This window comes from Pleurodeles waltl, chromosome 4_1 (genome assembly GCF_031143425.1).
Source record: "Pleurodeles waltl isolate 20211129_DDA chromosome 4_1, aPleWal1.hap1.20221129, whole genome shotgun sequence".
Lineage (NCBI taxonomy): Eukaryota > Metazoa > Chordata > Amphibia > Caudata > Salamandridae > Pleurodeles > Pleurodeles waltl.
Window position 1 is genome coordinate 56,661,623 of NC_090442.1, and position 24,069 is coordinate 56,685,691.

A 24,069-nucleotide genomic window follows, 5' to 3' on the forward strand; every position below is an offset into this window, starting at 1 on the left:
AGCTGTCTGGCTTTGCTCTTAGAGCTCTCGCTTTGCCTGCGTGACATGCTCTATCTCAACATTTCCATCTTCTCTCATCTCTTCACCTCTAGTCATTTCCACCAATAGGACTGGAAACGGGCCACCAAGCCTTCTACTTTAACCACAGGGGTACTGAGGGCCAATAAAAGGCACAGAAGCATTTCTTGATCCGGGGCTGAGAACTGCATGCACAGGGACCTCGTGGCGCAACGGTAGCGCGTCTGACTCCAGATCAGAAGGTTGCGTGTTCAAATCACGTCGGGGTCACTCTTTGACATTTTTTTCCCCAAGTCTATATCTCTGACTTCTAAAGCAAAGCCAAAAGAAGGGCGCTTTGCATTGGCCGGGAATCGAACCCGTGCCTCCCGCGTGGCAGGCGAGAATTCTACCACTGAACCACCAATGCTTCACTTACATAGGCTGAGCAGAGAGCCCTGCCGTAGACAGTAGTGATGAGGCCCATGCATTCGCATGGGACACCTATGAACAAAGTTTGCATGGCAAGCCTTGGACTGCCAAACGTTCACATGCTGATGGCAGGAATCAGATGCAGGAGACTGAAACTATGAATGTTTCTGCTTTTGCTAAGGACAGTGGCTTGGGGCCAGTGTTGTGCTTGACAGAGCACGACATCAGCCTGCTCTCTGGCTGCTCCCGGGAGAAGTGGCTGACAGAAAGCACCCTCCAGACCACCAGCAATCTTGTGTTTCACAACATGCCACTGTCACTGGACTTTCCTTCTGGGAAAGCCTAGTCACTGACCTGGCCAGATTCCCTGTCCTCCCCAAAATCCTGGGGAGAAACGGGCAGAGTTCTGCGCCCTCTTTCGCGTCCCTAACGCGCTCCCAACACGCCCTACAGCCCTGGTCGGGCACAGCCCTGGTCGGGCTCATACCACTGGGGCCTCTGCCGAGGAAGAGCCCCGGAAGCCTAGGGCCAGGCCTATTGCACAGGCATCTTAGACCAGGCCATTCCGGGATTGCTGTGTTTCACGTCCTGCCCTTCAACACTCCTGGGAGGGCTTTCCCTGAGAACCCTCATGTCTCTGCCCTCCCAGGAGGCTGTGGTTCTATGCAAAATAGGGGGTGCACCACGGGCCGTCCCCTTTCCTCTCTCTCGCCAATATCTTTCACCAAAGCTGAGCCCTGCAGGTAAATGTATCTATCTGGCTGAGGGGCCAGGGAGGGCCTTTGCCTGCAGTCTTACAAGCCAGAGTGCAGAGAAGGCAGCAGCTCTGGGACCGGGACTCTGCTCAAAGACATATCTAACATGCCACAGTGGAGCTGAGATGGGCAAGACACGTGTCTCACAGGCTGGCAGCACACCAAGACAGTGGCAGGAAACTATGCTAACAAGGAAAGAGAAAAGTCACGTGTCTCGTGGCCTTCCCACCATTAGACAGTAGTCTGCGCAAGAAAACATCCAACAGTGACAGGACAACCAAGCAAATGACAAACGCCGTGCTGAATAAAGTCATCTTACATGACATTTCGTACAAAGGCCCAGATCATGGGGATGATCGCGCAGCAGAAGCAGCAAGTATCAGAGCCACCGAACCTGGGGTGAGTTACACGAGGAGAAAGGGCGACATGGGGACAGGGGCTATGGGCTCAGGGAACAGCTACCACAATGCAACCTCGGGTGTGGGGATGCCACTCATTGCGGGTACTGCCCTGGGATTTCCTTTTAGAAAGAATCGCTGGTTAAAGTGTAGTGCACAAAAAACCCAACTCCTCGATTACACTATAAGATAACATCCTTTAACTGCCCCACCCACCCTGTGTGAGTCTCACCCACTTCCCGCCTGCTCCCTCTAGTCTGAGAGTTGTATCTCCACAAAAAACACACAGTGGGGCTCAATGAGCTGCTCATGTCTGACATGGACACCTAAGCAGTGCTGGATTCACAACCTGAAAGCCTGCAAAGGAAAGTGTGCCCGGCAGAAGATAAGCTGCCTGGCAACTCAGAACCTTCTTCTAAGAGAAGTAAGACATGTCACAATGGAGTCTAAGCCTACCTGTCTTATGCCAGGACCTTAGAGCTGCAGGCAGGAGCACAAAGGTAAAAACATATATTGAGTCCCAAAAGCTCACTCCGGTGGTTGGTCTCTGTGGCGCAATCGGTTAGCGCGTTCGGCTGTTAACCGAAAGGTTGGTGGTTCAAGCCCACCCAGCGAAGTATGCTTTTGCCTACATCAAGTCCTGAATTAAAACACAGCTGTCTGGCTTTGCTCTTAGAGCTCTCGCTTTGCCTGCGTGACATGCTCTATCTCAACATTTCTATCTTCTCTCATCTCTTCACCTCTAGTCATTTCCACCAATAGGACTGAAAACGGGCCACCAAGCCTTCTACTTTAACCACAGGCGTACTGAGGGCCAATAAAAGGCACAGAAGCATTTCTTGATCCGGGACTGAGAACTGCATGCACATGGACCTCGTGGCGCAACGGTAGCGCGTCTGACTCCAGATCAGAAGGTTGCGTGTTCAAATCACGTCGGGGTCACTCTTTGACATTTTTTTCCCCACCAAGTCTATATCTCTGACTTCTAAAGCAAAGCCAAAAGAAGGGCGCTTTGCATTGGCCGGGAATCGAACCCGGGCCTCCCGCGTGGCAGGCGAGAATTCTACCACTGAACCACCAATGCTTCACTTACATAGGCTGAGCAGAGAGCCCTGCCGTAGACAGTAGTGATGAGGCCCATGCATTCGCATGGGACACCTATGAACAAAGTTTGCATGGCAAGCCTTGGACTGCCAAACGTTCACATGCTGATGGCAGGAATCAGATGCAGGAGACTGAAACTATGAATGTTTCTGCTTTTGCTAAGGACAGTGGTTTGGGGCCAGTGTTGTGCTTGACAGAGCACGACATCAGCCTGCTCTCTGGCTGCTCCCGGGAGAAGTGGCTGACAGAAAGCACCCTCCAGACCACCAGCAATCTTGTGTTTCACAACATGCCACTGTCACTGGACTTTCCTTCTGGGAAAGCCTAGTCACTGACCTGGCCAGATTCCCTGTCCTCCCCAAAATCCTGGGGAGAAACGGGCAGAGTTCTGCGCCCTGCGCCCTCTTTCGCATCCCTAACGCGCTCCCAACGCGCCCTACAGCCCTGGTCGGGCACAGCCCTGGTCGGGCTCATACCACTGGGGCCTCTGCCGAGGAAGAGCCCCGGAAGCCTAGGGCCAGGCCTATTGCACAGGCATCTTAGACCAGGCCATTCCGGGATTGCTGTGTTTCACGTCCTGCCCTTCAACACTCCTGGGAGGGCTTTCCCTGAGAACCCTCATGTCTCTGCCCTCCCAGGAGGCTGTGGTTCTATGCAAAATAGGGGGTGCACCACGGGCCGTCCCCTTTCCTCTCTCTCGCCAATATCTTTCACCAAAGCTGAGCCCTGCAGGTAAATGTATCTATCTGGCTGAGGGGCCAGGGAGGGCCTTTGCCTGCAGTCTTACAAGCCAGAGTGCAGAGAAGGCAGCAGCTCTGGGACCGGGACTCTGCTCAAAGACATATCTAACATGCCACAGTGGAGCTGAGATGGGCAAGACACGTGTCTCACAGGCAGGCAGCACAACAAGACAGTGGCAGGAAACTATGCTAACAAGGAAAGAGAAAAGTCACGTGTCTCGTGGCCTTCCCACCATTAGACAGTAGTCTGCGCAAGAAAACATCCAACAGTGACAGGACAACCAAGCAAATGACAAACGCTGTGCTGAATAAAGTCATCTTACATGACATTTCGTACAAAGGCCCAGATCATGGGGATGATCGTGCAGAAGCAGCAAGTATCAGAGCCACCGAACCTGAGGTGAGTTACACGAGGAGAAAGGGCGACATGGGGACAGGGGCTAGGGGCTCAGGGAACAGCTACCACAATGCAACCTCGGGTGTGGGGATGCCACTCATTGCGGGTACTGCCCTGGGATTTCCTTTTAGAAAGAATCGCTGGTTAAAGTGTAGTGCACAAAAAACCCAACTCCTCGATTACACTATTAGATAACATCCTTTAACTGCCCCACCCACCCTGTGTGAGTCTCACCCACTTCCCGCCTGCTCCCTCTAGTCTGAGAGTTGTATCTCCACAAAAAACACACAGTGGGGCTCAATGAGCTGCTCATGTCTGACATGGACACCTAAGCAGTGCTGGATTCACAACCTGAAAGCCTGCAAAGGAAAGTGTGCCCGGCAGAAGATAAGCTGCCTGGCAACTCAGAACCTTCTTCTAAGAGAAGTAAGACATGTCACAATGGAGTCTAAGCCTACCTGTCTTATGCCAGGACCTTAGAGCTGCAGGCAGGAGCACAAAGGTAAAAACATATATTGAGTCCCAACACGCTCACTGCGGTGGTTGGTCTCTGTGGCGCAATCGGTTAGCGCGTTCGGCTGTTAACCGAAAGGTTGGTGGTTCAAGCCCACCCAGGGACGTATGCTTTTGCCTACATCAAGTCCTGAATTAAAACACAGCTGTCTGGCTTTGCTCTTAGAGCTCTCGCTTTGCCTGCGTGACATGCTCTATCTCAACATTTCTATCTTCTCTCATCTCTTCACCTCTAGTCATTTCTACCAATAGGACTGGAAACGGGCCACCAAGCCTTCTACTTTAACCACAGGCGTACTGAGGGCCAATAAAAGGCACAGAAGCATTTCTTGATCCGGGGCTGAGAACTGCATGCACAGGGACCTCGTGGCGCAACGGTAGCACGTCTGACTCCAGATCAGAAGGTTGCGTGTTCAAATCACGTCGGGGTCACTCTTTGACATTTTTTTCCCCACCAAGTCTATATCTCTGACTTCTAAAGCAAAGCCAAAAGAAGGGCGCTTTGCATTGGCCGGGAATCGAACCCGGGCCTCCCGCGTGGCAGGCGAGAATTCTACCACTGAACCACCAATGCTTCACTTACATAGGCTGAGCAGAGAGCCCTGCCGTAGACAGTAGTGATGAGGCCCATGCATTCGCATGGGACACCTATGAACAAAGTTTGCATGGCAAGCCTTGGACTGCCAAACGTTCACATGCTGATGGCAGGAATCAGATGCAGGAGACTGAAACTATGAATGTTTCTGCTTTTGCTAAGGACAGTGGTTTGGGGCCAGTGTTGTGCTTGACAGAGCACAACATCAGCCTGCTCTCTGGCTGCTCCCGGGAGAAGTGGCTGACAGAAAGCACCCTCCAGACCACCAGCAATCTTGTGTTTCACAACATGCCACTGTCACTGGACTTTCCTTCTGGGAAAGCCTAGTCACTGACCTGGCCAGATTCCCTGTCCTCCCCAAAATCCTGGGGAGAAACGGGCAGAGTTCTGCGCCCTGCGCCCTCTTTCGCGTCCCTAACGCGCTCCCAACGCGCCCTACAGCCCTGGTCGGGCACAGTCCTGGTCGGGCTCATACCACTGGGGCCTCTGCCGAGGAAGAGCCCCGGAAGCCTAGGGCCAGGCCTATTGCACAGGCATCTTAGACCAGGCCATTCCGGGATTGCTGTGTTTCACGTCCTGCCCTTCAACACTCCTGGGAGGGCTTTCCCTGAGAACCCTCATGTCTCTCCCCTCCCAGGAGGCTGTGGTTCTATGCAAAATAGGGGGTGCACCACGGGCCGTCCCCTTTCCTCTCTCTCGCCAATATCTTTCACCAAAGCTGAGCCCTGCAGGTAAATGTATCTATCTGGCTGAGGGGCCAGGGAGGGCCTTTGCCTGCAGTCTTACAAGCCAGAGTGCAGAGAAGGCAGCAGCTCTGGGACCGGGACTCTGCTCAAAGACATATCTAACATGCCACAGTGGAGCTGAGATGGGCAAGACACGTGTCTCACAGGCTGGCAGCACACCAAGACAGTGGCAGGAAACTATGCTAACAAGGAAAGAGAAAAGTCACGTGTCTCGTGGCCTTCCCACCATTAGACAGTAGTCTGCGCAAGAAAACATCCAACAGTGACAGGACAACCAAGCAAATGACAAACGCCGTGCTGAATAAAGTCATCTTACATGACATTTCGTACAAAGGCCCAGATCATGGGGATGATCGCGCAGCAGAAGCAGCAAGTATCAGAGCCACCGAACCTGGGGTGAGTTACACGAGGAGAAAGGGCGACATGGGGACAGGGGCTATGGGCTCAGGGAACAGCTACCACAATGCAACCTCGGGTGTGGGGATGCCACTCATTGCGGGTACTGCCCTGGGATTTCCTTTTAGAAAGAATCGCTGGTTAAAGTGTAGTGCACAAAAAACCCAACTCCTCGATTACACTATTAGATAACATCCTTTAACTGCCCCACCCACCCTGTGTGAGTCTCACCCACTTCCCGCCTGCTCCCTCTAGTCTGAGAGTTGTATCTCCACAAAAAACACACAGTGGGGCTCAATGAGCTGCTCATGTCTGACATGGACACCTAAGCAGTGCTGGATTCACAACCTGAAAGCCTGCAAAGGAAAGTGTGCCCGGCAGAAGATAAGCTGCCTGGCAACTCAGAACCTTCTTCTAAGAGTAGTAAGACATGTCACAATGGAGTCTAAGCCTACCTGTCTTATGCCAGGACCTTAGAGCTGCAGGCAGGAGCACAAAGGTAAAAACATATATTGAGTCCCAACACGCTCACTGCGGTGGTTGGTCTGGTGGTTGGTCTCTGTGGCGCAAACGGTTAGCGCGTTCGGCTGTTAACTGAAAGGTTGGTGGTTCAAGCCCACCCAGGGACGTATGCTTTTGCCTACATCAAGTCCTGAATTAAAACACAGCTGTCTGGCTTTGCTCTTAGAGCTCTCGCTTTGCCTGCGTGACATGCTCTATCTCAACATTTCTATCTTCTCTCATCTCTTCACCTCTAGTCATTTCCACCAATAGGACTGGAAACGGGCCACCAAGCCTTCTACTTTAACCACAGGCGTACTGAGGGCCAATAAAAGGCACAGAAGCATTTCTTGATCCGGGGCTGAGAACTGCATGCACAGGGACCTCGTGGCGCAACGGTAGCGCGTCTGACTCCAGATCAGAAGGTTGCGTGTTCAAATCACGTCGGGGTCACTCTTTGACATTTTTTTCCCCACCAAGTCTATATCTCTGACTTCTAAAGCAAAGCCAAAAGAAGGGCGCTTTGCATTGGCCGGGAATCGAACCCGGGCCTCCCGCGTGGCAGGCGAGAATTCTACCACTGAACCACCAATGCTTCACTTACATAGGCTGAGCAGAGAGCCCTGCCGTAGACAGTAGTGATGAGGCCCATGCATTCGCATGGGACACCTATGAACAAAGTTTGCATGGCAAGCCTTGGACTGCCAAACGTTCACATGCTGATGGCAGGAATCAGATGCAGGAGACTGAAACTATGAATGTTTCTGCTTTTGCTAAGGACAGTGGTTTGGGGCCAGTGTTGTGCTTGACAGAGCACGACATCAGCCTGCTCTCTGGCTGCTCCCGGGAGAAGTGGCTGACAGAAAGCACCCTCCAGACCACCAGCAATCTTGTGTTTCACAACATGCCACTGTCACTGGACTTTCCTTCTGGGAAAGCCTAGTCACTGACCTGGCCAGATTCCCTGTCCTCCCCAAAATCCTGGGGAGAAACGGGCAGAGTTCTGCGCCCTGCGCCCTCTTTCGCGTCCCTAACGCGCTCCCAACGCGCCCTACAGCCCTGGTCGGGCACAGCCCTGGTCGGGCTCATACCACTGGGGCCTCTGCCGAGGAAGAGCCCCGGAAGCCTAGGGCCAGGCCTATTGCACAGGCATTTTAGACCAGGCCATTCCGGGATTGCTGTGTTTCACGTCCTGCCCATCAACACTCCTGGGAGGGCTTTCCCTGAGAACCCTCACGTCTCTGCCCTCCCAGGAGGCTGTGGTTCTATGCAAAATAGGGGGTGCACCACGGGCCGTCCCCTTTCCTCTCTCTCGCCAATATCTTTCACCAAAGCTGAGCCCTGCAGGTAAATGTATCTATCTGGCTGAGGGGCCAGGGAGGGCCTTTGCCTGCAGTCTTACAAGCCAGAGTGCAGAGAAGGCAGCAGCTCTGGGACCGGGACTCTGCTCAAAGACATATCTAACATGCCACAGTGGAGCTGAGATGGGCAAGACACGTGTCTCACAGGCAGGCAGCACAACAAGACAGTGGCAGGAAACTATGCTAACAAGGAAAGAGAAAAGTCACGTGTCTCGTGGCCTTCCCACCATTAGACAGTAGTCTGCGCAAGAAAACATCCAACAGTGACAGGACAACCAAGCAAATGACAAACGCTGTGCTGAATAAAGTCATCTTACATGACATTTCGTACAAAGGCCCAGATCATGGGGATGATCGCGCAGAAGCAGCAAGTATCAGAGCCACCGAACCTGAGGTGAGTTACACGAGGAGAAAGGGCGACATGGGGACAGGGGCTAGGGGCTCAGGGAACAGCTACCACAATGCAACCTCGGGTGTGGGGATGCCACTCATTGCGGGTACTGCCCTGGGATTTCCTTTTAGAAAGAATCGCTGGTTAAAGTGTAGTGCACAAAAAACCCAACTCCTCGATTACACTATTAGATAACATCCTTTAACTGCCCCACCCACCCTGTGTGAGTCTCACCCACTTCCCGCCTGCTCCCTCTAGTCTGAGAGTTGTATCTCCACAAAAAACACACAGTGGGGCTCAATGAGCAGCTCATGTCTGACATGGACACCTAAGCAGTGCTGGATTCACAACCTGAAAGCCTGCAAAGGAAAGTGTGCCCGGCAGAAGATAAGCTGCCTGGCAACTCAGAACCTTCTTCTAAGAGAAGTAAGACATGTCACAATGGAGTCTAAGCCTACCTGTCTTATGCCAGGACCTTAGAGCTGCAGGCAGGAGCACAAAGGTAAAAACATATATTGAGTCCCAACACGCTCACTGCGGTGGTTGGTCTCTGTGGCGCAATCGGTTAGCGCGTTCGGCTGTTAACCGAAAGGTTGGTGGTTCAAGCCCACCCAGGGACGTATGCTTTTGCCTACATCAAGTCTGAATTAAAACACAGCAGTCTGGCTTTGCTCTTAGAGCTCTCGCTTTGCCTGCGTGACATGCTCTATCTCAACATTTCTATCTTCTCTCATCTCTTGTCATTTCCACCAATAGGACTGGAAACGGGCCACCAAGCCTTCTACTTTAACCACAGGCGTACTGAGGGCCAATAAAAGGCACAGAAGCATTTCTTGATCCAGGGCTGAGAACTGCACGCACAGGGACCTCGTGGCGCAACGGTAGCGCGTCTGACTCCAGATCAGAAGGTTGCGTGTTCAAATCACGTCGGGGTCACTCTTTGACATTTTTTTCCCCACCAAGTCTATATCTCTGACTTCTAAAGCAAAGCCAAAAGAAGGGCGCTTTGCATTGGCCGGGAATCGAACCCGGGCCTCCCGCTTGGCAGGCGAGAATTCTACCACTGAACCACCAATGCTTCACTTACATAGGCTGAGCAGAGAGCCCTGCCGTAGACAGTAGTGATGAGGCCCATGCATTCGCATGGGACACCTATGAACAAAGTTTGCATGGCAAGCCTTGGACTGCCAAACGTTCACATGCTGATGGCAGGAATCAGATGCAGGAGACTGAAACTATGAATGTTTCTGCTTTTGCTAAGGACAGTGGTTTGGGGCCAGTGTTGTGCTTGACAGAGCACGACATCAGCATGCTCTCTGGCTGCTCCCGGGAGAAGTGGCTGACAGAAAGCACCCTCCAGACCACCAGCAATCTTGTGTTTCACAACATGCCACTGTCACTGGACTTTCCTTCTGGGAAAGCCTAGTCACTGACCTGGCCAGATTCCCTGTCCTCCCCAAAATCCTGGGGAGAAACGGGCAGAGTTCTGCGCCCTGCGCCCTCTTTCGCGTCCCTAACACGCTCCCAACGCGCCCTACAGCCCTGGTCGGGCACAGCCCTGGTCGGGCTCATACCACTGGGGCCTCTGCCGAGGAAGAGCCCCGGAAGCCTAGGGCCAGGCCTATTGCACAGGCATCTTAGACCAGGCCATTCCGGGATTGCTGTGTTTCACGTCCTGCCCTTCAACACTCCTGGGAGGGCTTTCCCTGAGAACCCTCATGTCTCTGCCCTCCCAGGAGGCTGTGGTTCTATGCAAAATAGGGGGTGCACCACGGGCCGTCCCCTTTCCTCTCTCTCGCCAATATCTTTCACCAAAGCTGAGCCCTGCAGGTAAATGTATCTATCTGGCTGAGGGGCCAGGGAGGGCCTTTGCCTGCAGTCTTACAAGCCAGAGTGCAGAGAAGGCAGCAGCTCTGGGACCGGGACTCTGCTCAAAGACATATCTAACATGCCACAGTGGAGCTGAGATGGGCAAGACACGTGTCTTACAGGCAGGCAGCACAACAAGACAGTGGCAGGAAACTATGCTAACAAGGAAAGAGAAAAGTCACGTGTCTCGTGGCCTTCCCACCATTAGACAGTAGTCTGCGCAAGAAAACATCCAACAGTGACAGGACAACCAAGCAAATGACAAACGCCGTGCTGAATAAAGTCATCTTACATGACATTTCGTACAAAGGCCCAGATCATGGGGATGATCGCGCAGCAGAAGCAGCAAGTATCAGAGCCACCGAACCTGGGGTGAGTTACACGAGGAGAAAGGGCGACATGGGGACAGGGGCTATGGGCTCAGGGAACAGCTACCACAATGCAACCTCGGGTGTGGGGATGCCACTCATTGCGGGTACTGCCCTGGGATTTCCTTTTAGAAAGAATCGCTGGTTAAAGTGTAGTGCACAAAAAACTCAACTCCTCGATTACACTATAAGATAACATCCTTTAACTGCCCCACCCACCCTGTGTGAGTCTCACCCACTTCCCGCCTGCTCCCTCTAGTCTGAGAGTTGTATCTCCACAAAAAACACACAGTGGGGCTCAATGAGCTGCTCATGTCTGACATGGACACCTAAGCAGTGCTGGATTCACAACCTGAAAGCCTGCAAAGGAAAGTGTGCCCGGCAGAAGATAAGCTGCCTGGCAACTCAGAACCTTCTTCTAAGAGAAGTAAGACATGTCACAATGGAGTCTAAGCCTACCTGTCTTATGCCAGGACCTTAGAGCTGCAGGCAGGAGCACAAAGGTAAAAACATATATTGAGTCCCAACACGCTCACTGCGGTGGTTGGTCTCTGTGGCGCAATCGGTTAGCGCGTTCGGCTGTTAACCCAAAGGTTGGTGGTTCAAGCCCACCCAGGGACGTATGCTTTTGCCTACATCAAGTCCTGAATTAAAACACAGCTGTCTGGCTTTGCTCTTAGAGCTCTCGCTTTGCCTGCGTGACATGCTCTATCTCAACATTTCTATCTTCTCTCATCTCTTCACCTCTAGTCATTTCCACCAATAGGACTGGAAACGGGCCACCAAGCCTTCTACTTTAACCACAGGCGTACTGAGGGCCAATAAAAGGCACAGAAGCATTTCTTGATCCGGGGCTGAAAACTGCATGCACAGGGACCTCGTGGCGCAACGGTAGCGCGTCTGACTCCAAATCAGAAGGTTGCGTGTTCAAATCACGTCGGGGTCACTCTTTGACATTTTTTTGCCCACCAAGTCTATATCTCTGACTTCTAAAGCAAAGCCAAAAGAAGGGTGCTTTGCATTGGCCGGGAATCGAACCCGGGCCTCCCGCGTGGCAGGCGAGAATTCTACCACTGAACCACCAATGCTTCACTTACATAGGCTGAGCAGAGAGCCCTGCCGTAGACAGTAGTGATGAGGCCCATGCATTCGCATGGGACACCTATGAACAAAGTTTGCATGGCAAGCCTTGGACTGCCAAACGTTCACATGCTGATGGCAGGAATCAGATGCAGGAGACTGAAACTATGAATGTTTCTGCTTTTGCTAAGGACAGTGGTTTGGGGCCAGTGTTGTGCTTGACAGAGCACGACATCAGCCTGCTCTCTGGCTGCTCCCGGGAGAAGTGGCTGACAGAAAGCACCCTCCAGACCACCAGCAATCTTGTGTTTCACAACATGCCACTGTCACTGGACTTTCCTTCTGGGAAAGCCTAGTCACTGACCTGGCCAGATTCCCTATCCTCCCCAAAATCCTGGGGAGAAACGGGCAGAGTTCTGCGCCCTGCGCCCTCTTTCGCGTCCCTAACGCGCTCCCAACGCGCCCTACAGCCCTGGTCGGGCACAGCCCTGGTCGGGCTCATACCACTGGGGCCTCTGCCGAGGAAGAGCCCCGGAAGCCTAGGGCCAGGCCTATTGCACAGGCATCTTAGACCAGGCCATTCCGGGATTGCTGTGTTTCACGTCCTGCCCTTCAACACTCCTGGGAGGGCTTTCCCTGAGAACCCTCATGTCTCTGCCCTCCCAGGAGGCTGTGGTTCTATGCAAAATAGGGGGTGCACCACGGGCCGTTCCCTTTCCTCTCTCTCGCCAATATCTTTCACCAAAGCTGAGCCCTGCAGGTAAATGTATCTATCTGGCTGAGGGGCCAGGGAGGGCCTTTGCCTGCAGTCTTACAAGCCAGAGTGCAGAGAAGGCAGCAGCTCTGGGACCGGGACTCTGCTCAAAGACATATCTAACATGCCACAGTGGAGCTGAGATGGGCAAGACACGTGTCTCACAGGCTGGCAGCACACCAAGACAGTGGCAGGAAACCATGCTAACAAGGAAAGAGAAAAGTCACGTGTCTCGTGGCCTTCCCACCATTAGACAGTAGTCTGCGCAAGAAAACATCCAACAGTGACAGGACAACCAAGCAAATGACAAACGCCGTGCTGAATAAAGTCATCTTACATGACATTTCGTACAAAGGCCCAGATCATGGGGATGATCGCGCAGCAGAAGCAGCAAGTATCAGAGCCACCGAACCTGGGGTGAGTTACACGAGGAGAAAGGGCGACATGGGGACAGGGGCTATGGGCTCAGGGAACAGCTACCACAATGCAACCTCGGGTGTGGGGATGCCACTCATTGCGGGTACTGCCCTGGGATTTCCTTTTAGAAAGAATCGCTGGTTAAAGTGTAGTGCACAAAAAACCCAACTCCTCGATTACACTATTAGATAACATCCTTTAACTGCCCCACCCACCCTGTGTGAGTCTCACCCACTTCCCGCCTGCTCCCTCTAGTCTGAGAGTTGTATCTCCACAAAAAACACACAGTGGGGCTCAATGAGCTGCTCATGTCTGACATGGACACCTAAGCAGTGCTGGATTCACAACCTGAAAGCCTGCAAAGGAAAGTGTGCCCGGCAGAAGATAAGCTGCCTGGCAACTCAGAACCTTCTTCTAAGAGAAGTAAGACAGGTCACAATGGAGTCTAAGCCTACCTGTCTTATGCCAGGACCTTAGAGCTGCAGGCAGGAGCACAAAGGTAAAAACATATATTGAGTCCCAACACGCTCACTGCGGTGGTTGGTCTCTGTGGCGCAATCGGTTAGCGCGTTCGGCTGTTAACCGAAAGGTTGGTGGTTCAAGCCCACCCAGGGACGTATGCTTTTGCCTACATCAAGTCCTGAATTAAAACACAGCTGTCTGGCTTTGCTCTTAGAGCTCTCGCTTTGCCTGCGTGACATGCTCTATCTCAACATTTCTATCTTCTCTCATCTCTTCACCTCTAGTCATTTCCACCAATAGGACTGGAAACGGGCCACCAAGCCTTCTACTTTAACCACAGGCGTACCGAGGGCCAATAAAAGGCACAGAAGCATTTCTTGATCCGGGGCTGAGAACTGCATGCACAGGGACCTCGTGGCGCAACGGTAGCGCGTCTGACTCCAGATCAGAAGGTTGCGTGTTCAAATCACGTCGGGGTCACTCTTTGACATTTTTTTCCCCACCAAGTCTATATCTCTGACTTCTAAAGCAAAGCCAAAAGAAGGGCGCTTTGCATTGGCCGGGAATCGAACCCGGGCCTCCCGCATGGCAGGCGAGAATTCTACCACTGAACCACCAATGCTTCACTTGCATAGGCTGAGCAGAGAGCCCTGCCGTAGACAGTAGTGATGAGGCCCATGCATTCGCATGGGACACCTATGAACAAAGTTTGCATGGCAAGCCTTGGACTGCCAAACGTTCACATGCTGATGGCAGGAATCAGATGCAGGAGACTGAAACTATGAATGTTTCTGCTTTTGCTAAGGACAGTGGTTTGGGGCCAGTGTTGTGCTTGACAGAGCACGACATCAGCCTGCTCTCTGGCTGCTCCCGGGAGAAGTGGCTGACAGAAAGCACCCTCCAGACCACCAGCAATCTTGTGTTTCACAACATGCCACTGTCACTGGACTTTCCTTCTGGGAAAGCCTAGTCACTGACCTGGCCAGATTCCCTGTCCTCCCCAAAATCCTGGGGAGAAACGGGCAGAGTTCTGCGCCCTGCGCCCTCTTTCGCGTCCCTAACGCGCTCCCAACGCGCCCTACAGCCCTGGTCGGGCACAGCCCTGGTCGGGCTCATACCACTGGGGCCTCTGCCGAGGAAGAGCCCCGGAAGCCTAGGGCCAGGCCTATTGCACAGGCATCTTAGACCAGGCCATTCCGGGATTGCTGTGTTTCACGTCCTGCCCTTCAACACTCCTGGGAGGGCTTTCCCTGAGAACCCTCATGTCTCTGCCCTCCCAGGAGGCTGTGGTTCTATGCAAAATAGGGGGTGCACCACGGGCCGTCCCCTTTCCTCTCTCTCGCCAATATCTTTCACCAAAGCTGAGCCCTGCAGGTAAATGTATCTATCTGGCTGAGGGGCCAGGGAGGGCCTTTGCCTGCAGTCTTACAAGCCAGAGTGCAGAGAAGGCAGCAGCTCTGGGACCGGGACTCTGCTCAAAGACATATCTAACATGCCACAGTGGAGCTGAGATGGGCAAGACACGTGTCTCACAGGCAGGCAGCACAACAAGACAGTGGCAGGAAACTATGCTAACAAGGAAAGAGAAAAGTCACGTGTCTCGTGGCCTTCCCACCATTAGACAGTAGTCTGCGCAAGAAAACATCCAACAGTGACAGGACAACCAAGCAAATGACAAACGCTGTGCTGAATAAAGTCATCTTACATGACATTTCGTACAAAGGCCCAGATCATGGGGATGATCGCGCAGAAGCAGCAAGTATCAGAGCCACCGAACCTGAGGTGAGTTACACGAGGAGAAAGGGCGACATGGGGACAGGGGCTAGGGGCTCAGGGAACAGCTACCACAATGCAACCTCGGGTGTGGGGATGCCACTCATTGCGGGTACTGCCCTGGGATTTCCTTTTAGAAAGAATCGCTGGTTAAAGTGTAGTGCACAAAAAACCCAACTCCTCGATTACACTATTAGATAACATCCTTTAACTGCCCCACCCACCCTGTGTGAGTCTCACCCACTTCCCGCCTGCTCCCTCTAGTCTGAGAGTTGTATCTCCACAAAAAACACACAGTGGGGCTCAATGAGCTGCTCATGTCTGACATGGACACCTAAGCAGTGCTGGATTCACAACCTGAAAGCCTGCAAAGGAAAGTGTGCCCGGCAGAAGATAAGCTGCCTGGCAACTCAGAACCTTCTTCTAAGAGAAGTAAGACATGTCATAATGGAGTCTAAGCCTACCTGTCTTATGCCAGGACCTTAGAGCTGCAGGCAGGAGCACAAAGGTAAAAACATATATTGAGTCCCAACACGCTCACTGCAGTGGTTGGTCTCTGTGGCGCAATCGGTTAGCGCGTTCGGCTGTTAACCGAAAGGTTGGTGGTTCAAGCCCACCCAGGGACGTATGCTTTTGCCTACATCAAGTCCTGAATTAAAACACAGCTGTCTGGCTTTGCTCTTAGAGCTCTCGCTTTGCCTGCGTGACATGCTCTATCTCAACATTTCCATCTTCTCTCATCTCTTCACCTCTAGTCATTTCCACCAATAGGACTGGAAACGGGCCACCAAGCCTTCTACTTTAACCACAGGGGTACTGAGGGCCAATAAAAGGCACAGAAGCATTTCTTGATCCGGGGCTGAGAACTGCATGCACAGGGACCTCGTGGCGCAACGGTAGCGCGTCTGACTCCAGATCAGAAGGTTGCGTGTTCAAATCACGTCGGGGTCATTCTTTGACATTTTTTTCCCCACCAAGTCTATATCTCTGACTTCTAAAGCAAAGCCAAAAGAAGGGCGCTTTGCATTGGCCGGGAATCGAACCCGGGCCTCCCGCATGGCAGGCGAGAATTCTACCACTGAACCACCAATGCTTCACTTACATAGGCTGAGCAGAGAGCCCTGCCGTAGACAGTAGTGATGAGGCCCATGCATTCGCATGGGACACCTATGAACAAAGTTTGCATGGCAAGCCTTGGACTGCCAAACGTTCACATGCTGATGGCAGGAATCAGATGCAGGAGACTGAAACTATGAATGTTTCTGCTTTTGCTAAGGACAGTGGTTTGGGGCCAGTGTTGTGCTTGACAGAGCACGACATCAGCCTGCTCTCTGGCTGCTCCCGGGAGAAGTGGCTGACAGAAAGCACCCTCCAGACCACCAGCAATCTTGTGTTTCACAACATGCCACTGTCACTGGACTTTCCTTCTGGGAAAGCCTAGTCACTGACCTGGCCAGATTCCCTGTCCTCCCCAAAATCCTGGGGAGAAACGGGCAGAGTTCTGCGCCCTGCGCCCTCTTTCGCGTCCCTAACGCGCTCCCAACGCGCCCTACAGCCCTGGTCGGGCACAGCCCTGGTCGGGCTCATACCACTGGGGCCTCTGCCGAGGAAGAGCCCCGGAAGCCTAGGGCCAGGCCTATTGCACAGGCATCTTAGACCAGGCCATTCCGGGATTGCTGTGTTTCACGTCCTGCCCTTCAACACTCCTGGGAGGGCTTTCCCTGAGAACCCTCATGTCTCTGCCCTCCCAGGAGGCTGTGGTTCTATGCAAAATAGGGGGTGCACCACGGGCCGTCCCCTTTCCTCTCTCTCGCCAATATCTTTCACCAAAGCTGAGCCCTGCAGGTAAATGTATCTATCTGGCTGAGGGGCCAGGGAGGGCCTTTGCCTGCAGTCTTACAAGCCAGAGTGCAGAGAAGGCAGCAGCTCTGGGACCGGGACTCTGCTCAAAGACATATCTAACATGCCACAGTGGAGCTGAGATGGGCAAGACACGTGTCTCACAGGCAGGCAGCACAACAAGACAGTGGCAGGAAACTATGCTAACAAGGAAAGAGAAAAGTCACGTGTCTCGTGGCCTTCCCACCATTAGACAGTAGTCTGCGCAAGAAAACATCCAACAGTGACAGGACAACCAAGCAAATGACAAACGCTGTGCTGAATAAAGTCATCTTACATGACATTTCGTACAAAGGCCCAGATCATGGGGATGATCGCGCAGAAGCAGCAAGTATCAGAGCCACCGAACCTGAGGTGAGTTACACGAGGAGAAAGGGCGACATGGGGACAGGGGCTAGGGGCTCAGGGAAAAGCTACCACAATGCAACCTCGGGTGTGGGGATGCCACTCATTGCGGGTACTGCCCTGGGATTTCCTTTTAGAAAGAATCGCTGGTTAAAGTGTAGTGCACAAAAAACCCAACTCCTCGATTACACTATTAGATAACATCCTTTAACTGCCCCACCCACCCTGTGTGAGTCTCACCCACTTCCCGCCTGCTCCCTCTAGTCTGAGAGTTGTATCTCCACAAAAAACACACAGTGGGGCTCAATGAGCTGCTCATGTCTGACATGGACACCTAAGCAGTGCTGGATTCACAACCTGAAAGCCTGCAAAGGAAAGTGTGCCGGCAGAAGATAAGCTGCCTGGCAACTCAGAACCTTCTTCTAAGAGAAGTAAGACATGTCACAATGGAGTCTAAGCCTACCTGTCTTATGCCAGGACCTTAGAGCTGCAGGCAGGAGCACAAAGGTAAAAACATATATTGAGTCCCAACACGCTCACTGCGGTGGTTGGTCTCTGTGGCGCAATCGGTTAGCGCGTTCGGCTGTTAACCGAAAGGTTGGTGGTTCAAGCCCACCCAGGGACGTATGCTTTTGCCTACATCAAGTCCTGAATTAAAACACAGCTGTCTGGCTTTGCTCTTAGAGCTCTCGCTTTGCCTGCGTGACATGCTCTATCTCAACATTTCCATCTTCTCTCATCTCTTCACCTCTAGTCATTTCCACCAATAGGACTGGAAACGGGCCACCAAGCCTTCTACTTTAACCACAGGGGTACTGAGGGCCAATAAAAGGCACAGAAGCATTTCTTGATCCGGGGCTGAGAACTGCATGCACAGGGACCTCGTGGCGCAACGGTAGCGCGTCTGACTCCAGATCAGAAGGTTGCGTGTTCAAATCACGTCGGGGTCACTCTTTGACATTTTTTTCCCCAAGTCTATATCTCTGACTTCTAAAGCAAAGCCAAAAGAAGGGCGCTTTGCATTGGCCGGGAATCGAACCCGTGCCTCCCGCGTGGCAGGCGAGAATTCTACCACTGAACCACCAATGCTTCACTTACATAGGCTGAGCAGAGAGCCCTGCCGTAGACAGTAGTGATGAGGCCCATGCATTCGCATGGGACACCTATGAACAAAGTTTGCATGGCAAGCCTTGGACTGCCAAACGTTCACATGCTGATGGCAGGAATCAGATGCAGGAGACTGAAACTATGAATGTTTCTGCTTTTGCTAAGGACAGTGGCTTGGGGCCAGTGTTGTGCTTGACAGAGCACGACATCAGCCTGCTCTCTGGCTGCTCCCGGGAGAAGTGGCTGACAGAAAGCACCCTCCAGACCACCAGCAATCTTGTGTTTCACAACATGCCACTGTCACTGGACTTTCCTTCTGGGAAAGCCTAGTCACTGACCTGGCCAGATTCCCTGTCCTCCCCAAAATCCTGGGGAGAAACGGGCAGAGTTCTGCGCCCTGCGCCCTCTTTCGCGTCCCTAACGCGCTCCCAACGCGCCCTACAGCCCTGGTCGGGCACAGCCCTGGTCGGGCTCATACCACTGGGGCCTCTGCCGAGGAAGAGCCCCGGAAGCCTAGGGCCAGGCCTATTGCACAGGCATCTTAGACCAGGCCATTCCGGGATTGCTGTGTTTCACGTCCTGCCCTTCAACACTCCTGGGAGGGCTTTCCCTGAGAACCCTCATGTCTCTGCCCTCCCAGGAGGCTGTGGTTCTATGCAAAATAGGGGGTGCACCACGGGCCGTCCCCTTTCCTCTCTCTCGCCAATATCTTTCACCAAAGCTGAGCCCTGCAGGTAAATGTATCTATCTGGCTGAGGGGCCAGGGAGGGCCTTTGCCTGCAGTCTTACAAGCCAGAGTGCAGAGAAGGCAGCAGCTCTGGGACCGGGACTCTGCTCAAAGACATATCTAACATGCCACAGTGGAGCTGAGATGGGCAAGACACGTGTCTCACAGGCTGGCAGCACACCAAGACAGTGGCAGGAAACTATGCTAACAAGGAAAGAGAAAAGTCACGTGTCTCGTGGCCTTCCCACCATTAGACAGTAGTCTGCGCAAGAAAACATCCAACAGTGACAGGACAACCAAGCAAATGACAAACGCCGTGCTGAATAAAGTCATCTTACATGACATTTCGTACAAAGGCCCAGATCATGGGGATGATCGCGCAGCAGAAGCAGCAAGTATCAGAGCCACCGAACCTGGGGTGAGTTACACGAGGAGAAAGGGCGACATGGGGACAGGGGCTATGGGCTCAGGGAACAGCTACCACAATGCAACCTCGGGTGTGGGGATGCCACTCATTGCGGGTACTGCCCTGGGATTTCCTTTTAGAAAGAATCGCTGGTTAAAGTGTAGTGCACAAAAAACCCAACTCCTCGATTACACTATAAGATAACATCCTTTAACTGCCCCACCCACCCTGTGTGAGTCTCACCCACTTCCCGCCTGCTCCCTCTAGTCTGAGAGTTGTATCTCCACAAAAAACACACAGTGGGGCTCAATGAGCTGCTCATGTCTGACATGGACACCTAAGCAGTGCTGGATTCACAACCTGAAAGCCTGCAAAGGAAAGTGTGCCCGGCAGAAGATAAGCTGCCTGGCAACTCAGAACCTTCTTCTAAGAGAAGTAAGACATGTCACAATGGAGTCTAAGCCTACCTGTCTTATGCCAGGACCTTAGAGCTGCAGGCAGGAGCACAAAGGTAAAAACATATATTGAGTCCCAAAAGCTCACTCCGGTGGTTGGTCTCTGTGGCGCAATCGGTTAGCGCGTTCGGCTGTTAACTGAAAGGTTGGTGGTTCAAGCCCACCCAGCGAAGTATGCTTTTGCCTACATCAAGTCCTGAATTAAAACACAGCTGTCTGGCTTTGCTCTTAGAGCTCTCGCTTTGCCTGCGTGACATGCTCTATCTCAACATTTCTATCTTCTCTCATCTCTTCACCTCTAGTCATTTCCACCAATAGGACTGAAAACGGGCCACCAAGCCTTCTACTTTAACCACAGGCGTACTGAGGGCCAATAAAAGGCACAGAAGCATTTCTTGATCCGGGACTGAGAACTGCATGCACATGGACCTCGTGGCGCAACGGTAGCGCGTCTGACTCCAGATCAGAAGGTTGCGTGTTCAAATCACGTCGGGGTCACTCTTTGACATTTTTTTCCCCACCAAGTCTATATCTCTGACTTCTAAAGCAAAGCCAAAAGAAGGGCGCTTTGCATTGGCCGGGAATCGAACCCGGGCCTCCCGCGTGGCAAGCGAGAATTCTACCACTGAACCACCAATGCTTCACTTACATAGGCTGAGCAGAGAGCCCTGCCGTAGACAGTAGTGATGAGGCCCATGCATTCGCATGGGACACCTATGAACAAAGTTTGCATGGCAAGCCTTGGACTGCCAAACGTTCACATGCTGATGGCAGGAATCAGATGCAGGAGACTGAAACTATGAATGTTTCTGCTTTTGCTAAGGACAGTGGTTTGGGGCCAGTGTTGTGCTTGACAGAGCACGACATCAGCCTGCTCTCTGGCTGCTCCCGGGAGAAGTGGCTGACAGAAAGCACCCTCCAGACCACCAGCAATCTTGTGTTTCACAACATGCCACTGTCACTGGACTTTCCTTCTGGGAAAGCCTAGTCACTGACCTGGCCAGATTCCCTGTCCTCCCCAAAATCCTGGGGAGAAACGGGCAGAGTTCTGCGCCCTGCGCCCTCTTTCGCATCCCTAACGCGCTCCCAACGCGCCCTACAGCCCTGGTCGGGCACAGCCCTGGTCGGGCTCATACCACTGGGGCCTCTGCCGAGGAAGAGCCCCGGAAGCCTAGGGCCAGGCCTATTGCACAGGCATCTTAGACCAGGCCATTCCGGGATTGCTGTGTTTCACGTCCTGCCCTTCAACACTCCTGGGAGGGCTTTCCCTGAGAACCCTCATGTCTCTGCCCTCCCAGGAGGCTGTGGTTCTATGCAAAATAGGGGGTGCACCACGGGCCGTCCCCTTTCCTCTCTCTCGCCAATATCTTTCACCAAAGCTGAGCCCTGCAGGTAAATGTATCTATCTGGCTGAGGGGCCAGGGAGGGCCTTTGCCTGCAGTCTTACAAGCCAGAGTGCAGAGAAGGCAGCAGCTCTGCGACCGGGACTCTGCTCAAAGACATATCTAACATGCCACAGTGGAGCTGAGATGGGCAAGACACGTGTCTCACAGGCAGGCAGCACAACAAGACAGTGGCAGGAAACTATGCTAACAAGGAAAGAGAAAAGTCACGTGTCTCGTGGCCTTCCCACCATTAGACAGTAGTCTGCGCAAGAAAACATCCAACAGTGACAGGACAACCAAGCAAATGACAAACGCTGTGCTGAATAAAGTCATCTTACATGACATTTCGTACAAAGGCCCAGATCATGGGGATGATCGCGCAGAAGCAGCAAGTATCAGAGCCACCGAACCTGAGGTGAGTTACACGAGGAGAAAGGGCGACATGGGGACAGGGGCTAGGGGCTCAGGGAACAGCTACCACAATGCAACCTCGGGTGTGGGGATGCCACTCATTGCGGGTACTGCCCTGGGATTTCCTTTTAGAAAGAATCGCTGGTTAAAGTGTAGTGCACAAAAAACCCAACTCCTCGATTACACTATTAGATAACATCCTTTAACTGCCCCACCCACCCTGTGTGAGTCTCACCCACTTCCCGCCTGCTCCCTCTAGTCTGAGAGTTGTATCTCCACAAAAAACACACAGTGGGGCTCAATGAGCTGCTCATGTCTGACATGGACACCTAAGCAGTGCTGGATTCACAACCTGAAAGCCTGCAAAGGAAAGTGTGCCCGGCAGAAGATAAGCTGCCTGGCAACTCAGAACCTTCTTCTAAGAGAAGTAAGACATGTCACAATGGAGTCTAAGCCTACCTGTCTTATGCCAGGACCTTAGAGCTGCAGGCAGGAGCACAAAGGTAAAAACATATATTGAGTCCCAACACGCTCACTGCGGTGGTTGGTCTCTGTGGCGCAATCGGTTAGCGCGTTCGGCTGTTAACCGAAAGGTTGGTGGTTCAAGCCCACCCAGGGACGTATGCTTTTGCCTACATCAAGTCCTGAATTAAAACACAGCTGTCTGGCTTTGCTCTTAGAGCTCTCGCTTTGCCTGCGTGACATGCTCTATCTCAACATTTCCATCTTCTCTCATCTCTTCACCTCTAGTCATTTCCACCAATAGGACTGGAAACGGGCCACCAAGCCTTCTACTTTAACCACAGGGGTACTGAGGGCCAATAAAAGGCACAGAAGCATTTCTTGATCCGGGGCTGAGAACTGCATGCACAGGGACCTCGTGGCGCAACGGTAGCGCGTCTGACTCCAGATCAGAAGGTTGCGTGTTCAAATCACGTCGGGGTCACTCTTTGACATTTTTTTCCCCAAGTCTATATCTCTGACTTCTAAAGCAAAGCCAAAAGAAGGGCGCTTTGCATTGGCCGGGAATCGAACCCGTGCCTCCCGCGTGGCAGGCGAGAATTCTACCACTGAACCACCAATGCTTCACTTACATAGGCTGAGCAGAGAGCCCTGCCGTAGACAGTAGTGATGAGGCCCATGCATTCGCATGGGACACCTATGAACAAAGTTTGCATGGCAAGCCTTGGACTGCCAAACGTTCACATGCTGATGGCAGGAATCAGATGCAGGAGACTGAAACTATGAATGTTTCTGCTTTTGCTAAGGACAGTGGCTTGGGGCCAGTGTTGTGCTTGACAGAGCACGACATCAGCCTGCTCTCTGGCTGCTCCCGGGAGAAGTGGCTGACAGAAAGCACCCTCCAGACCACCAGCAATCTTGTGTTTCACAACATGCCACTGTCACTGGACTTTCCTTCTGGGAAAGCCTAGTCACTGACCTGGCCAGATTCCCTGTCCTCCCCAAAATCCTGGGGAGAAACGGGCAGAGTTCTGCGCCCTCTTTCGCGTCCCTAACGCGCTCCCAACACGCCCTACAGCCCTGGTCGGGCACAGCCCTGGTCGGGCTCATACCACTGGGGCCTCTGCCGAGGAAGAGCCCCGGAAGCCTAGGGCCAGGCCTATTGCACAGGCATCTTAGACCAGGCCATTCCGGGATTGCTGTGTTTCACGTCCTGCCCTTCAACACTCCTGGGAGGGCTTTCCCTGAGAACCCTCATGTCTCTGCCCTCCCAGGAGGCTGTGGTTCTATGCAAAATAGGGGGTGCACCACGGGCCGTCCCCTTTCCTCTCTCTCGCCAATATCTTTCACCAAAGCTGAGCCCTGCAGGTAAATGTATCTATCTGGCTGAGGGGCCAGGGAGGGCCTTTGCCTGCAGTCTTACAAGCCAGAGTGCAGAGAAGGCAGCAGCTCTGGGACCGGGACTCTGCTCAAAGACATATCTAACATGCCACAGTGGAGCTGAGATGGGCAAGACACGTGTCTCACAGGCTGGCAGCACACCAAGACAGTGGCAGGAAACTATGCTAACAAGGAAAGAGAAAAGTCACGTGTCTCGTGGCCTTCCCACCATTAGACAGTAGTCTGCGCAAGAAAACATCCAACAGTGACAGGACAACCAAGCAAATGACAAACGCCGTGCTGAATAAAGTCATCTTACATGACATTTCGTACAAAGGCCCAGATCATGGGGATGATCGCGCAGCAGAAGCAGCAAGTATCAGAGCCACCGAACCTGGGGTGAGTTACACGAGGAGAAAGGGCGACATGGGGACAGGGGCTAT

At 52.8% G+C, this 24,069-nt stretch overlaps 21 non-coding genes across 21 annotated transcripts; 16 read left to right on the forward strand and 5 right to left on the reverse strand.

Moving 5' to 3' along the window:
• Positions 1-216: 216 nt before the first annotated feature.
• TRNAW-CCA (transfer RNA tryptophan (anticodon CCA)) lies at positions 217-288 on the forward strand. The gene has a single exon. It is a non-coding gene; the product is annotated as a tRNA-Trp (tRNA).
• A 2,164-nt stretch (positions 289-2,452) lies between these two features.
• TRNAW-CCA (transfer RNA tryptophan (anticodon CCA)) lies at positions 2,453-2,524 on the forward strand. Its single transcript has one exon. It is a non-coding gene; the product is annotated as a tRNA-Trp (tRNA).
• A 71-nt stretch (positions 2,525-2,595) lies between these two features.
• TRNAG-GCC (transfer RNA glycine (anticodon GCC)) lies at positions 2,596-2,666 on the reverse strand. Its single transcript has one exon. It is a non-coding gene; the product is annotated as a tRNA-Gly (tRNA).
• Positions 2,667-4,369: 1,703 nt separating this feature from the next.
• TRNAN-GUU (transfer RNA asparagine (anticodon GUU)) lies at positions 4,370-4,443 on the forward strand. The gene has a single exon. It is a non-coding gene; the product is annotated as a tRNA-Asn (tRNA).
• Positions 4,444-4,839: 396 nt separating this feature from the next.
• On the reverse strand, positions 4,840-4,910 carry TRNAG-GCC (transfer RNA glycine (anticodon GCC)). The gene has a single exon. It is a non-coding gene; the product is annotated as a tRNA-Gly (tRNA).
• Positions 4,911-6,955: 2,045 nt separating this feature from the next.
• TRNAW-CCA (transfer RNA tryptophan (anticodon CCA)) lies at positions 6,956-7,027 on the forward strand. Its single transcript has one exon. It is a non-coding gene; the product is annotated as a tRNA-Trp (tRNA).
• A 71-nt stretch (positions 7,028-7,098) lies between these two features.
• TRNAG-GCC (transfer RNA glycine (anticodon GCC)) lies at positions 7,099-7,169 on the reverse strand. Its single transcript has one exon. It is a non-coding gene; the product is annotated as a tRNA-Gly (tRNA).
• Positions 7,170-8,872: 1,703 nt separating this feature from the next.
• On the forward strand, positions 8,873-8,946 carry TRNAN-GUU (transfer RNA asparagine (anticodon GUU)). Its single transcript has one exon. It is a non-coding gene; the product is annotated as a tRNA-Asn (tRNA).
• Positions 8,947-9,190: 244 nt separating this feature from the next.
• TRNAW-CCA (transfer RNA tryptophan (anticodon CCA)) lies at positions 9,191-9,262 on the forward strand. Its single transcript has one exon. It is a non-coding gene; the product is annotated as a tRNA-Trp (tRNA).
• A 71-nt stretch (positions 9,263-9,333) lies between these two features.
• TRNAG-GCC (transfer RNA glycine (anticodon GCC)) lies at positions 9,334-9,404 on the reverse strand. The gene has a single exon. It is a non-coding gene; the product is annotated as a tRNA-Gly (tRNA).
• Positions 9,405-11,437: 2,033 nt separating this feature from the next.
• TRNAW-CCA (transfer RNA tryptophan (anticodon CCA)) lies at positions 11,438-11,509 on the forward strand. Its single transcript has one exon. It is a non-coding gene; the product is annotated as a tRNA-Trp (tRNA).
• A 71-nt stretch (positions 11,510-11,580) lies between these two features.
• On the reverse strand, positions 11,581-11,651 carry TRNAG-GCC (transfer RNA glycine (anticodon GCC)). The gene has a single exon. It is a non-coding gene; the product is annotated as a tRNA-Gly (tRNA).
• A 1,706-nt stretch (positions 11,652-13,357) lies between these two features.
• Positions 13,358-13,431, forward strand: TRNAN-GUU (transfer RNA asparagine (anticodon GUU)). Its single transcript has one exon. It is a non-coding gene; the product is annotated as a tRNA-Asn (tRNA).
• A 253-nt stretch (positions 13,432-13,684) lies between these two features.
• TRNAW-CCA (transfer RNA tryptophan (anticodon CCA)) lies at positions 13,685-13,756 on the forward strand. Its single transcript has one exon. It is a non-coding gene; the product is annotated as a tRNA-Trp (tRNA).
• A 1,845-nt stretch (positions 13,757-15,601) lies between these two features.
• On the forward strand, positions 15,602-15,675 carry TRNAN-GUU (transfer RNA asparagine (anticodon GUU)). Its single transcript has one exon. It is a non-coding gene; the product is annotated as a tRNA-Asn (tRNA).
• Positions 15,676-15,928: 253 nt separating this feature from the next.
• On the forward strand, positions 15,929-16,000 carry TRNAW-CCA (transfer RNA tryptophan (anticodon CCA)). The gene has a single exon. It is a non-coding gene; the product is annotated as a tRNA-Trp (tRNA).
• Positions 16,001-17,844: 1,844 nt separating this feature from the next.
• On the forward strand, positions 17,845-17,918 carry TRNAN-GUU (transfer RNA asparagine (anticodon GUU)). Its single transcript has one exon. It is a non-coding gene; the product is annotated as a tRNA-Asn (tRNA).
• Positions 17,919-18,171: 253 nt separating this feature from the next.
• Positions 18,172-18,243, forward strand: TRNAW-CCA (transfer RNA tryptophan (anticodon CCA)). The gene has a single exon. It is a non-coding gene; the product is annotated as a tRNA-Trp (tRNA).
• A 2,171-nt stretch (positions 18,244-20,414) lies between these two features.
• On the forward strand, positions 20,415-20,486 carry TRNAW-CCA (transfer RNA tryptophan (anticodon CCA)). The gene has a single exon. It is a non-coding gene; the product is annotated as a tRNA-Trp (tRNA).
• A 1,845-nt stretch (positions 20,487-22,331) lies between these two features.
• Positions 22,332-22,405, forward strand: TRNAN-GUU (transfer RNA asparagine (anticodon GUU)). The gene has a single exon. It is a non-coding gene; the product is annotated as a tRNA-Asn (tRNA).
• A 253-nt stretch (positions 22,406-22,658) lies between these two features.
• TRNAW-CCA (transfer RNA tryptophan (anticodon CCA)) lies at positions 22,659-22,730 on the forward strand. Its single transcript has one exon. It is a non-coding gene; the product is annotated as a tRNA-Trp (tRNA).
• Positions 22,731-24,069: the final 1,339 nt, after the last annotated feature.